The 15,117-nt window shown below is 43.3% G+C and overlaps 1 protein-coding gene across 7 annotated transcripts in view; it reads right to left on the minus strand.

Annotated features, from left to right (window-relative positions):
* Positions 1 to 15,117, minus strand: part of LOC119458271 (glucoside xylosyltransferase 1) — a 364,373-nt gene that overhangs the window by 164,063 nt on the left and 185,193 nt on the right. The gene's annotated exons all lie outside the window — the stretch shown is intronic.

Raw genomic sequence — 15,117 nt, forward strand, 5'->3', positions numbered from 1 at the left:
GTTTTCCTCGGATTTCCTCTGGTAGCGCGTTAGCTGTCGTCTGCCACGGCAGACCCGACGCAGGCGGCGCCACTGTCGATATCGCGCCTCGAGCGCGATAGTGGAACGGAGGAGGAGGGAAGTGGATGGCGCTAATTTTATAAATATAGGGGCTTTATGCGCATAGACTCACTGGAAAAATATTCAGAGTACCGCAAGGGTACGCGGCACGCCGCCAACATTGGGTGTCGGCGGCCATATCCCTTCCAGACCGCCGACGCGCTGTAGCGGTACCGCTAGCGTGCATTGAGTAGCGTTGAGTTAACTGACGGATTTCCCCCCTAGATTTCGCGTTCTGTTTCGCGAAACTGGTATATATTTCTGTTTTTCTTCCAAGTGAATGTCACATGTGACACCGAGATATCGACGGTAATGACCGTACAGCGCGGTAAGCGACGGAACGTATACTCTAAAAACAGTTGCACCCTTTGGGGCATATTTTTGCCAAAGAACAATAATCGTCATCTGACTTGCGTGACTTTCCTTTCTTTAACGCTGTGCGCCCGGCACTTCTCGGTCACGAACGACAAGAGCGTTATCAGCGTGACACAGCGTTCTCGACAGGAAAGTAGCAAGTGCAGAGTTTTCAAGATAGGAAACGCAAGCAAGAGAGATGACGATTATTCTTGTGTGACAAAAATGCACCCCAAAGGGTGCAACTGTTTTTAGAGTGTATAAAATGTGCGGGGATGGTTCCGATGCTCGCGAACCGATGCTCTACGTGTCGCTTTATGGACTTCGTCTTGCGTCAAGTGCTATGTGCAGAGCTGCTGAAAACATATACTTCTATGCGCCCAGTGAATTCGCTTGAAACTTCTTTTAGATGAAAACTGGGTCTTTAGGTTGTGTTTGCGCTAAAAACGCAGCTTGACAGCCGATGGCATGTGCTGTGGGTGTTCAGGCTGCCTTCGTAGTGCTCGTTCGCGTCCTTTCGAAGTACAAAAGCAAGCAAATGTAAACAGCTTACTGCTGCGCTGGTTTATCTGTATAATCGGAGCGAAGTGTAAGCAGTAATTTTATTGTAGATTCATAAAGTTGCCTGTCACGTACCAGTGATAAAACACCAGTGGCCGCTGCAAGCAAACTTCGCGTCTTGCGGCTATTGGCGTGTTTGCGAATGCGTGCTTGTAATGTTCTCATCGATTTGTCAAATAATCTCTCTGAAGGTAACATTCTAAACGACTGGTTAACAGCTTTTAATTCACGCGAAACTCAAGCAGGTATCCGCATACGGCTATAAAGAATGTGTACGAATGTTTTTTTTGTACCTTTGATAATGTCAACCTTTTAGTGCACTTATTTCCAATCTGTTACTGTGTTCTGGAGTATTGTGTTGACATTGCCAGTACTAAACAGTGGTGCGGTTTTCCTATATTTATTTTCGATCATGCTTCTTTTATTGTATACCCTTTATGTGAATCGGATCATTAAATTTTCGAAAAAAAGTTGCGAAGACACGGTAAAAACTAGGTTTCTGAAACGGAATTGTAACATTGAGCACTTCTATTTTTTAAATGATGCTCTTATCACAGCACTCACGGCATAGAAAGATGTACGAGGCTGTTTATTATAGAGGTGCTGTACCTGTTGACATAATCATGCTGTAGCAGGTTTGCAATAAATTACTATTTTGCAGCCTCCCTGTATAAGGGGCACCATACCATTTGTCCCTGAATCGCTTCATGCTGTCAGCAAAATTCGCATTTTCAGAACAGCATGCAGTCACAAAGTAAGATGTGGAGGCAAGCAACATATTTATTTCACAACAGTAATATACGCCACTGAAGAAACAGTCTTTATTGCAACACCAAGTTTTCACACAACAGCAGGCATTCGACAGTGAAACATCTAGCCCGACGGCTGTGTTTAACATTACAACTGCAGAGTTAATTGTGGACAAACAAAGGAAGCCTCATCCTAGAGTCAATGTTTCTGCAAAGGGACTTGGCCTTCGTCAAGGTCCCGACAAAGACACGTGCTCTTGTCGAAATGTTTGCTCTGGGTTGAGGCTTCCATTATTTATCCATTGTTATGCAAGTCTCCATCTTTTGTTACCCTTTTCATCTTGCATGAACTGCAGAGTTATGCTTTTGAGAAACACTGGCACAATGGGAGTCTAGAAGCTCTATTGACACACCTATACACTAATTAAAGAACACCCCATTAAGATTTTGTACCATGAATGTCACCCATGTTTCAGTGATCATGCACACTAACATTGGACATGTGAAAAGAAACCTTTATAGATTTTGCACTCTGCCATTTAACAAGTAGGTACTGAATAACCTGGAGGTACACCCTACAGGTTATTACTTATTATACAGTACTGAAATAAAATTGCTAGGAAAGCTACTGTAGCCAGGTCAAATACTAATGTCTGAAAATGAGATTTTAAAATATCACAAAGAGCAAGATATAGTGATCATGGACACGCACAATAACAAACACTTGACATGTTAAAAACCTTATACATTTTGCACTCTGCCATGTCACAAGCAGGCACTTAATAACTTGGAGGTACACCCTCCTGGTTATTACTTGTACAAAACAGAAATGAACTTGCCAGGAGACTGTGACTAGGACAAATACATGTAACTTAGTCTATAAGTGGGATTTAAAAATATGACAGAGTGAGCTGTAATAATTATGGACTTGCACAATAACTGCAAACGTGTTATGAAAATGAATTTATGCAGTTCAAACTCTGCCATGTCATTTGCAGGGATTAAAGAGTTAGCACACCCTCCAGGTTATATGTATTTCAACAGTACAAAAATAAAATTGCCAGGAAAGCTACTATGACTAGTACAAATAGACATACTATTCAATAGAAATTTAAGATATGACAGAATAAGAGATAGTCAATTGCACACAACTGTAATTTGTAAACAAGCGTCCTGTTTACCGTTTAACGACTGACACAGAAATTAAAATAAATAGGCAGTAATAAACAATATTAAAATAGTAATAAAAGCTCAATAAATCAGCAAAATATGGTGATACTGCCTTTTTCACTTGCTAGGAATGAGATGTACATTGCTCTGGGTAAGCAGCATCATAGTTAATACACGAAACTATATTCCACTTAAAATTTTGTCACATTCTACTCTAGGAAAGGAAAGTCCACTACCGAGTTCGCACTTCGCTTCTGAAAACTTAAGCTACATTCACATTTATTTCACAGTAAGCTCTAGCTGATAAACTACACTGATACCACAGTATTCGTTATGACCAGAGGTTCTCAAGAGCAAGCAATTATATAAATCCTCTAAAAATAAACTTTTTGCAATAGCAGAAAGACCTACAGGGACACTAAGAGAAACGCTAACTGAACTTTTACTAATAAAGTAATCTGCCCAAACTCTTTGGTGACTGATTGGTAATAGGTTGATTATTAAAGAGGAAAATGGAGGTTTAAGTTCCGTCTTTTGTTTCTACACCGAAACATCATTGTGGCGTAACGGATTTCGAAGGATTATCTTAAATTTGGTTTGTTATGACAGTAAATGTCATTTAAGCTTCCCAAGTTCAGAGCTTGGCTCGTTTAGAACACAACGTAGTCCATCTTTACAAATGAACTGTTAACTAGGACCTAGTAGATGCCGTCAAAAGCCGCGATGACACAGCGAGCGAGCATGGGTAACTGCAAGGCATTTTTGCTGGCTTACCAAGCCACTTCTCGTGGCAAGTGGCATTTGTTAAGGTATACGGCTAATTAACTCTTTCTAAAAATAGTTTCTTTTTAGTGTCCTTCTTAGTCATCTTATTTTACATTACTGACAGCCGCACGCATACCCACACTTTTCGATGCGCACTTTGGTCGTTGTGGTGCTTTCTTCTGCATTTCTTCATTATTTTTACGAAAGCTAAAGCGTAGTCTGCACAACAGAAACTGCTGCACAACCTTACTGGCAACGTCATGGCACGTAGGAAGTGCTGAAAATGCAGGCTCAATTGCTGCAATCATATCACCAACGTGTTTTAGCGGAAGTTTTCCTGCTACAAGTGAAGTTTCATTTTTTCTGTAGCAGGTTTCTGCACATTCTAAAAGGGACATGAGTGAAGGAGATGGTGTGCACAAGGACGATTTGTTGGCTACATAGTTTTTGAACTGCAAAAGCAAGCCAGCCCGAGTGGTGTCAGTTTCGACCAATGTGGTATTGCAATGGTCACAGAGTCCATGCTTCTTCCTGACACTTTGAGCAATGTACCCTGCCAAGTACTTCAGTGATTCTCTGGTCAAGTACTCCAGTGATTCTCTGCTCCTCTGGTACAAGATTCTCTGTCATAATGGGCATCTGCACGGGCTATAGTTCTGCGCTTAAGTAAGGTCTCGAGAACAGAAAATCCGTCAAATGAACAGAGTCATCAGTATTATAGCTTCCATGCTTGCGTGGTTTAAAGAACTGTGCAAGCACTATAAGTCCTAAATTATCTGGCTCTAGGGACAGGCGATTTTACTCGTATAGCACTGAAAAGATTTTCCAGGGCATCCTGGGAGAAGCGACTTAGCAGCAGGAACTTTAAGCCATTGGATCTAACATACAGTTTGCGAAGACTTAGTGCCGTAGTTGTTATGATCATGCCAGTCTGCACAGGTTTCCATGATTCATTAGGCCTGCTTTGGTCAAAAATTTGAAGCTTCCTGAACATTTCAATAAAATCTCCAAAAAATGCCTCCGTCTCCTTGCCTTTCTGAGGGCATAAATCACTCAGTGCCAGAGTCGGTGTCTTTGACGTCATCAGGGAAAACCACCTAAACACTTTGTCCAAAAACCAAGCAGTTGTCAAGGCTTTGTCTTCTATCTTCTTCTCTACCAGAAGCCTTAGAGCAGCTGGAACACTGTGATTGAACAAAGCACAAGCTGTGCTTAACGTTCATTTTGTCATAATGACTGGGGTTTTTATGCTTAAGCTTTAAACGCGGGGCAAGCTTGAGGCTGTGCTTTCATCGATTTTGCACAGCTGCTGTACATACTCTAGGCTGACCTGAAAGAAAATATACAGCATTTCATGGTCACACTTTATCTTTTATGTAGCTATGTTGGTACACGATGTGACCCTGTGATGGCAAGACATCTCAAGAGAAACGGCACGCAAACATTGAATCCTAATTTGGAATTTACAGTTCCAAAGTAAGGTGAGGAAACTCTCTCGCTGCTAATATTTACTATCATATATCTGCAAGCTATTGGTGATTTACCACTCCAACCAGCAAAAATTAAAGTGATATTCATTAGCCTGGTGAATGAATGAGTTCGTCATTGTCCTTCAGCCTCTTGAACCTGTTCAAGAATATTAAGGCCAATAGGTCAGAGGGGACTGCATCATGAGAAGACAATCTAAATAACAGAAATTGCATTTGGCGGCCACTCCTGATGCATGGCTGGCAGCTTACCATTGTTTCTTAAAAAAAGGACACTATCGTACCAGTAATAACTTATGGGGCATAAACTTGGAACAAAGAAGCTTGAGGAAAAAAACTAGGCATTGTGCAGCAAAGGCTGAAAGAAAAATAATAGAGGTAACATTTAGAGACTCGAACTTTTAACTAGTGACAACAGCCTTAAGGTATATCACGACCTTCAAAAACGACATTTATGAAAAATATTGGTTCGAAGCTACTATTATAAGCTCTCTGGTTATTCTAGAATATTTAGCAAAAAAAATTAAGTTTCCACCTTAAGCTGTCGAAAAGTAATGAGTGTTTTTCCAACCCCTCCTGCTCGCATCTCAAACTTAATTTATTTCAAAACATGAGTAATTCCATCAAATATATTGTTCCCTTTGAATATTATGCAATGTTAATTCGTTTAGTAGTTATTATAAAATCTTTTAGAAGTATTCTGGGACACTTGTGTTTTCAAATAAGTTAAACACTTTCACTAGAGGGATTTTAACACCTAGACATATGCTTACGTTCGAACCCATTTTTCTCAAATCGTTTTTATTATTTTATAGTTACACAAGCAGTGATAACTTTTCTGTAATAAATATTTTTTGCATGAAGTTTTACATGCTGTTTCTGTGTACATTAGGCTGTGCAATGAAGCAGAATAACCAAAATGAGTGGCGACTTTTCATACTATGGCAATTGTTTCGGAAAACAATGTGCTACAAGTTACATTTTTCAGCCTTTTGATCATGCACTTTTGCTCCAAAATATGGCTATCATGGTGGTGTGTTGCACTTTACTAACCCCATTAGGTTCCTGCCAAGTGGCATTTGTTTCGTGCCTACCATTTCAAAGTTGTGACGGTTGGCGCAACACTCATATTTCAAGAAATTTTAAATAGAATAAAAAATATTTTTATAGTTTTAATAATGTAATCAGCTGAAAGGTTCCAACTACATAGACTTTACAAGACAAAAATGTAACGGCAGCCTTGTGACAAAAATTGTATTTTTTTTCTCGAAGGTGGTGATGTAGCTTAACAAAATGGATGGCAATCTTTACCCTATCTACACAAAGTCACTTTGGCACATATTCAAGAGTACACCAGCTGTTTCAGCAGTGACCAATTTAATTGATTGAACAAGTTGGTCACTCAAACAAGGTGTTCTTACGGGCACCGAAACATGAAAATCGTCGTGTACAGGTCAGTGACAAAGATTTATACAAATAATACTTGAGATTAAGAAGAAAAGTCATAAATGCGTAGAATAGATAATGGTTCGCCTATTAGTATAACTAAAATGGTGGCAAGAAAAGGGAAGCGCAGTTTAGGACGGTAGAGAATTAGGTGGTTTGATGAAATTAGGAAATTTGCAGGCATAACATGGAGTCAGCTGTTGCAAGACAAGAGCAAGAGGAGGTTGCTGGCAGAGGCGTGCAGTGGATGTAACAGGCTGTTGATTTGCAGAGACTGAAGTATGAGAACTTGTGAACAATAAAAGAAAAACACAGAATAAAGGGGCTAGTTTCAGCAACTACAAGGAAATGCAATTGCTTCCAGAATGCCATACATCATTGGTTGGCAACTTATTGTTCACCACAGTTGCCTCATCTAGAACTATCTTCTGCTGTCTCACCAGATGACCACGCAAGTTTTTCAGAAGGTGGGGTTTATCCGCGAGGATGTGCAGGCTGCGATCTCCTTTACAGGGGTGGGGGCATGTGGTTCGTGGGTGCCCATACCTTGTGGCTATGATATTGCACAACCTTCATATGGCCTGGTTTTCACTCCCCATGTCGAAAGTAACAGTCTACAGACAGACCATATATTAATAGCACTGCAAACAAGAACGTTTTTCTATCTGGTATGCCTCATCTATGATGTGGGCTTTATCGTTTTTGTTCCTCCAAAGCAGATGTAACAAAAAACAGGTGTACATGAGCAATGTAAATCCAAATTGGTTCTTCAACCTAGAGAAAATGTTCCCGCAATTTCGAGTTGATCATCAACCAGTCTAGCCGAAGTGCACAATTCGCATGACAGCGAAATTTCGCAAACATGGTCACCGCACGGCACTAATCTCTACATGTGTCTGTTCTTGCAAGCACTGAGCACTACTGAACATTGGTAAACATGTGAGAGATTTAACTGCCACATGTAGCTAAAATGGCAGTAAAGTGAAGACAGCACATACGAGTGTTCACTTTAACAGTGTACTGCACTTTACATCAGGCAATACTCATTATCACTTTGCTTGGTCACGGTTCAATACAATACAGTTCAGAGGATTTCACTCTACAATTGATGTTTGCAAATATGCTGCGAATTAGTGCTTAACTACACGGTACCTGTATCTGCTGTAGAGCATTCCGTTGGTGAGTTTCCAGTCGCAGAAGAGCTGTCAGCCCCTCCTAGGCTCTCAGATGCTCCCTGGATACCGTGAGTTTCCTCTGGGCCCTCAGGTGCTCCTTGGCTCCCTGTTCCTTGTGTCACCTGAACATACCAGGTAATCAGCTGCCGGCTGGTGGCAACCTGCTTGATAAGACGTTTGCTTGCCATCACTCGATGTTTACACACAATGCATTTTTACTCACGCTGCAAGCTTATTGCTAGTGTATTTCTTTTCTGTGTAGCGCTACTGATGCCTCGGTTATGCACTTGTCACCACTTTTTCAAATCAAATATGCCTTCACTGTGAGGCAGAGACAAATTTCTCGTCTTTGTTCCTTCAAAAAATGCACACAGAATAAAGAATAAGCATACATGGCCGGTTCAAACAGAGAGAGACAGAAGGAAAGGCAGGGAGGTTAACGAGACTTTGTCCAGTTTGCTACCCTACATGTGGGGAAGGGAATAGGGAAGTGAAAGAATACACGAGTCTTGATGGCACTTTGACATGCACTAAGCCAGATGCAATGTATCTAAAGTTTGGCAGTCAACTCTGTCACTTTCAGATGCTGTAAAAGAGCTTGAGTGGCTTTCTGGGCGAGGCCAGGCATCAATACAAATTCAAATGCTTGAACTGCATTCTTCAATCTAGAAAAGCGTTCATGCTATCTCTTACTGATAGATCGACCCATCTAGCCAATGTAACATGATTCACATGACAGCAAAATTTTGCAAACATGGTCACCACACGGCACTACGCTTTACCTATGTCTGTTCTTGCAAGCCCTGTGCAATACTGAATTTGAGGCCTCTGCGCGTGATTGCACAGCCTGGCAAAGACTGGACAATTTTCTCAGGCATGAAAAATACAGCGACAATGCCGTAAGAGTTCGCCACAGTGCTCGTCTAATCCTTTACTTACTGTCCTGTCTGTTTTGATCATGCTGTAGGTAAACAAGCGATAGCTTTATTCACCACTTGTAGCAAGAGTGTCAGCAAAGTGAAGGCCACATACAAGAGTGTTCCCTTTAATTGATCGCATTTACATTCAGGCAATGCTTATTACTTGATCACAATTCAATAAATGCAATCCAGAGGATTTCACACTAGAATTTATGTTTTCAAATCTACTGTGAATTTGCGTAACCGCATAATACACACAGTACCTGCTGTAGTGCATTCCATTGCTGGATTTCCAATCACAGCAGAACTTTCAGTCCCTCTTAGGAAGTCAGCTAGGTGTTCCCTGGGTACCTGGAGTGTCTTCTGGGACCTCTGGTGCTCCTTGGCTCCCTGTTGGTTGAGGTGCCTCAACTGCATCTCCCAGGATATCAGTTGTTGGCTGGCGGCAGTCTGAGTGCGAGACTGTGCTTGCTTGCAGCGAGTATTGGAGTCTAGGAAATGGTGACTTTCAAAGATTTTTCTGCGGCCAATGTGCAAAAATGCTTGGTATTGCCTTCCACTTCAACTTCTTTTTACCATCGACTCTTGGTTTCTCAAGATCATCAGGGATGAAATGGTCCTATAGTTTGTCCATGGAGAAAACAAAGAAAAATAGGAATGTTAATAAACCCACCCTGTGACAGTGCTTAAAATATCTAAAGTGTAAGTAGTCGCAAAAAACTGTCAGGAAATCTATAGAAGACATTTTGAAGCAACATTTTCTGTATAGACCTGGCACTTGTTTAAAACACATTATTCATGGGAACCATCTCCTTTTACTCTGTAGCTATTTGACGGGTTTGAGTAAGAGGGCTACAAGATGTGAATAAAATAAAAACACCAGCGCTTTTCGTTCGGGCCTTGTTTTCATCCTAAGTGTGCAGCTAAGCCAATCGCCCAATAGCGCAGACGACTGTACTGACACGAGCATTGTTTATCGCCTTCCATTGACCGTTTCTCACTGTGGCAAGGCTATCGCTCAGCGCACTACAACGCAGCGGTTTTTTTATTAGAAAACGTACACACGCTAACGTCGCGTAAAAAGGAAATCAGTATTTTATGTGCAATCTAAGCCGTATTTCCGCTACGAATATTTGGCAGATATTGTCGTACCTGCCCTGAAGTTATCTAATGGATAAACACTCATTAATCCACTAAATGCTTTAACAACTTCGCTCCCCCTCTGAGCACAACACGCTCACTTGAAATGTATGTTTGTTGTTTCCAACGAGCCGCGCGAATCAAGCACTGCAGCTTACTTGACATGTAGGTACGTTTTCTTCAAACGCGGGGCGCAAACCGAACGAAACAGTGGAGAGCTTGCTAGAAAGTTCGCATAACGATGTTTTCAACAGCACTAAGTAGAGGAGCTTACTTGAAACATAGGTACTGGGCGATATTGAATAGAGCGAAACAAAGCGAGCCGCGCGAACCGAACAGTTTACTGGAAACAATAGCGCAAAGCAGAGCGGGCCGCGCGAACCGGAGGGCTTACTTGAAAGATAGGTACTGGGCGATTTTCCATAGCACGAAACCGAACAGTTTAAAGGAAACAAAAGCGAAGCAGAGCGGACCGCGCGAACCGAAGAGCTTACTTGAGAGATAGGTACTGGGCGATTTTCAATAGCGCGAAACAAAGCGAGCCGTGCGAACCGAACAGTTTACTGGAAACTAGCGCAAAGCAAAGCGGGCCGCGCGAACCGAAGAGCTTACTTGAAGATAGGTACTGGGCGATTTTCAATAGCGTGAAACAAAGCGAGCCACGTGAACAGAACAGCTCACTCAAAACCACGTGTGCTCGCTACATAGTGTTCAATAGCCGCACGCAGAGCGATGAGCGTGAACCGGACCGGTAAAGTTTAGCGGTCACACGCAAGTACAGTCGCTTGAAAGCAATAACTGTCCAGCAAACTAGTTATTCAAGAAACTTACCTCGCACAAGCGGGTGTTCTTTGAGGGCGCGAAGTTTTTGCGGCCAATTCTGTGGAGCCACTCAGAACGTCGTTCACCGTCGTCCTTCCCGCACGGAATACATAAAAATGCCTTCCCGGACTCCGTTCGGTTGCTACACCCGAAGGCAAAGCAACCAGGCATGATGATGGGTTATTTATGACGCCTGTGTTCGCAAGCGCAACGCAAGCGTTGAACGAAACGACCAAGGGCTCTCCGTGCGCGGTGCGTACGCTACGGGTTCGACGTGCCAACTGAAAGGGCTTGGAAGGGATATGGCGGCAAAAGGTCACGTGACGCGAGCACCCCAATCACCGGTGGCCGCGGCAGGCGGCGGCGCGCGGAAAACAAATGCGATACTCTAAAATTTTTCCAGTTACTCTAGCTGCGCATGCTTGTGAAGCAAGGAGCGACCGAACCAATAGCAGCCAGTGAGCGGGCGAGTGGGGGTGCGTGCGCATCGGCGACAAACCCTGTCCCCTTGGACGGCCTCGCGTTTGACCTTGGCTGCGACTAAGCAAAGAAATGCTTCGCAGTAAAAAAATTTAAATTGCAAACATAATTTCGCGTGCACTTCCTATCGAGCGAGCTTCGCTTCAAGCCTGAGTCAAAATCACACGCCCAAATGACCGTACACAATATGCACTGCCTACAACGTCACCGACTATGATAACGCGTGACTTCCAAGTCATCCACTAGAGAACCCGAAATACCACAAATCAAAGTGCGCCGCACCGTAGAAAGAAAGGAGGAGAAAGAAAAAGCGAGGCGGCGCTCGTGGCGTATAGAGGACACGATCTTTTTTGTGGTACCACCACCGTCGTGATACCGTCGTAGTCGTTCCATCGCCGTCGCTCAAGCTTTGTCATCCCTGTCGTCATGCCAGTGTCGTCATCTCATTGACCTCATGTCGTCCCGCTGTCATTGTTACACCGTCGTCACCATTCCAACGTCGTCATCTTATTGTCGTCATGCCGTCGTCATCATACTGCATTTGTCGCTTTATCGACGTCATAATTTCGTCATTCCATCCTCATCACTGCGTCGGCGTCACATGGTCGGCGTCATGCCACCACGCTGATGGGCGACCTTGAGAAATAAGTGGCATAGCAAAGTAGCAGGTTACCGGAGCATCCCGCATATAGCCGACGCAGGTGAAGTGTCACATTGTTACTGCAGATGTACAGAAATCGCAACTACAGATGTAAAATGAAAGACATTGAGGAATACCGTGTCCATAGAAAACGGTATTTCCGATCACAAGGCGATCATCTTATCCTGCCCCGACTCGGCAACACAAATAACAACTGCCCACACATGTAAAAGATTATGCGCGCGCTGACGATCCTGCCATGTTCAGCTCCCCAGAGTCAAACTTGCCGGATTTCAATGGAATGACAAACGCGAACGAACTGTGGTCATGTGTTGAAGACATCGTTTCCTTTTGCGAAGCTAATTTTATTCCGCGAAGAAAAAAAAACGTATCAACAGAGAATACGCATAGGTAACTCGAGAAATACTACAGACGAAAAGAAAGATAAAATGCCAGCGGAATAAAGGAACGAACGGCGACACCCATAACCTTATTATTACTTTGCACCATAAAATCGCAAAAGCGAAGTCGTGTTTCCATAACATTACTCTACCTTTGATCACGGCGCAAAGCCCTCAGAAATGCTGGCGATACTTGGCTGATAAACGCGAAGCCATTTCACAAATAAAAACTTCAGATTTCATTATTTCCGAACCGGAAGGTATTGCGAAGGAGCTTAACTGTTTTTGCCACTCTGTCTTCACGAAACATGCCTGTAACGCCTAACTAGAACCGTATCCGCTGAGAGTGTCCATACCAGAATTAACAATAAATGAAGAAGGGATCATTTCTCTTTTAGAAAAATTGGATTTGAAGAAATACCCTGGCCTCAATAACTATAATTATTCGTTTTAAATCATTACGCCAAATGGGTATACAAATACCTGCACAAAATATTTATCACCTCCCTTGAAACAGCAACGCTACCAAAAGATTGGCGCAATGCTGAGATCATTCCAATTCCGAAATCAGGTTCGAAATTAGAATTAACCATCGCCCTGTGTTGTTAACAAGTGCTTGTGGCAAACTAATAGAACACATAATTTTAAAGGCAATAATATCACATTTAAAAAGTAATGGACTGCTTTACAGCCGAGAACACGGGTTTAGATCGGGTCTTTCCACCGTAACCCAGCTCGCTGAGTTAACGGACGAAATAGCTAATGCAATAAACGATGGAGACCAAAATAAACGCAATATTCTTACATTCTTGCAAGGCATTGGACGTTGTCACGCCTCAAGATTTAATTACAAAACGCCTTTGGTATTGACAGCAAAACATTTTCATGGATTTGCAGCTTTCCGTTAAATCGGAAACAAAGTGTGGCCATAGATCAACGTGTTTCGCAGAAACTTGACATTACGTCGAGGGTTCCGCAAGGGCTCGTTCTTGCTCCTCTCATATTTATTATGTATGTTAATTATATTCAGTTCAATGTTCATGGAATGGTCCAAATGTGGATTTTTGCCGATGATAGTGTAGTATACACAGTTGCAGGTAAAATAGGACACCAAATCGAACTAAACAATTCACTTCAATCCATCCGTTCATGGTGCGATACGTGGAGCATGAGACTTAATGCGTCAAAAACAAAATGCGTCACATTTACTAACAATTAAAATCTAATTCATTTCGTTGATACTCGCCAAAACACCGCACTCGGCAAACGCAATCAGGTAAAATACCCGGGCCTTAATATCACATCGAACCTTAACTGGGAACCTCACATCTCCTACACATGTCAGACCACCGAAGGCAAACTGTCCTTCTCAAGAAGGAAGCTGCGCAATACTCCGCCACATGTGAAATTAGACGATCACTTATCTGGAACTTATTAGACCATCATTAGAATATTGTCACGAAGATAATTAATCGGAGCTCGCCGAAAGAGAACAGCCTTCTTTAATGATGGCCGACACTCAAGAGACCGCGCGCACACCTGCGCCCTTCGTCGTCTTCTCTCTGGCGACCTTGTGCCTGTAGTGGGCAGCTGACTTCTGACGATCCGTGCCTGTAGTGGGCAGCTTACTTCGCGTCATTACTCCCCACGTGGAAAGTGACCGTCCCGGTCGCCGGTCGGGTAGGGTAAAGGGTGACAGAGGGCATGGGAGAGAGTGGATCAGAGGGGCACTTCTTCGCGGGCGTAGTACGGCTTCATCCGTACTACGTGGACAATCTCGGCTCGTGCCCGTCGTCGGCTAGAGCTCATATTAGTACTCTGAGGGACGACCTTGTAGTTCACGTCGCTGAGTCGCCTGACGATCTTGTACGGGCCAAAGTATCTGCGCAGTAATTTTTCCGACAGCCCCTGGTGACGGACGGGTGTCCACACCCAAACGTAGTCGCCGGGTTCGTACTGAATGTTCCTTCGGCCACTGTTGTAACGGCGGGCGTCGACACTCTGCTGGTTGCGGATGCGGTTGCGAGCAAGCTGTGGAGCTTCTTCGGCTTTCTGGACGATGTCGCCAGCATTGTCACTTCTTGTTGTTCCGTTGTCTACCGGGAGCATGGCGTCTAAAGGTGTTGTTACGCAGCGCTCATAAACCAGTTCAAATGGTGTGAATCGGGTGGTTTCCTGCACAGCCGTATTGTATGCCAATGTCACGTATGGTAGAATTTGGTCCTAGGAATTGTGCTCTACATCAACGTACATCGAGATCATATCGGCCATAGTTCTGTTGAGGCGCTCGGTTAGTCCATTAGTTTGTGGGTGATAGGCCGTGGTTTTCCGATGATTGGTGTGGGTCAGCGTGACGATCTCCTGCATTAAGTAAACGCAGTTCCTCGATCGGTTATTAAGACGGAAGGGGCCCCGTGACGTAGCAAGATTTCATGGACAAAGAACATCGCGACTTCTGTAGCGGTTCCGCGGGGCACAGCTTTGGTTTCTGCGCATACCGCGTTAGGTAGTCCGTTGCGACGACTATCCATTTGTTTCCTGCGGATCGGTGCGGACTTCTGACGATCGGTGCCTGTAGTGGGCAGGGCAGCTTACTTCGCGTCAATATGCTGATTTAATCTGGAGCCCTTATCAAAAACACCTAATTGATAAAGTAGAGCGAATAGAAAAACTGGCAGTCAGATTCATATATTCTGATTATTCAAGGCGACCCAGTGTCTCTGAACTATTATCGATAGCAAATGTAGAACTACTTGCACAACGAATAATAGTTTGAAACCTTAAATTCATTTCCCTTTTGTAGCATTGCCACTTCGGTATTCCACGGTCACGTTACTTACTTGATCCGTTTTTACACTAATCAAGAGCTAAATACAGTAAGGTAATTCGCCAACCTCCAAGCCACGCT

Source organism: Dermacentor silvarum, chromosome 7, assembly GCF_013339745.2.
Source record: "Dermacentor silvarum isolate Dsil-2018 chromosome 7, BIME_Dsil_1.4, whole genome shotgun sequence".
Taxonomy (NCBI): domain Eukaryota; kingdom Metazoa; phylum Arthropoda; class Arachnida; order Ixodida; family Ixodidae; genus Dermacentor; species Dermacentor silvarum.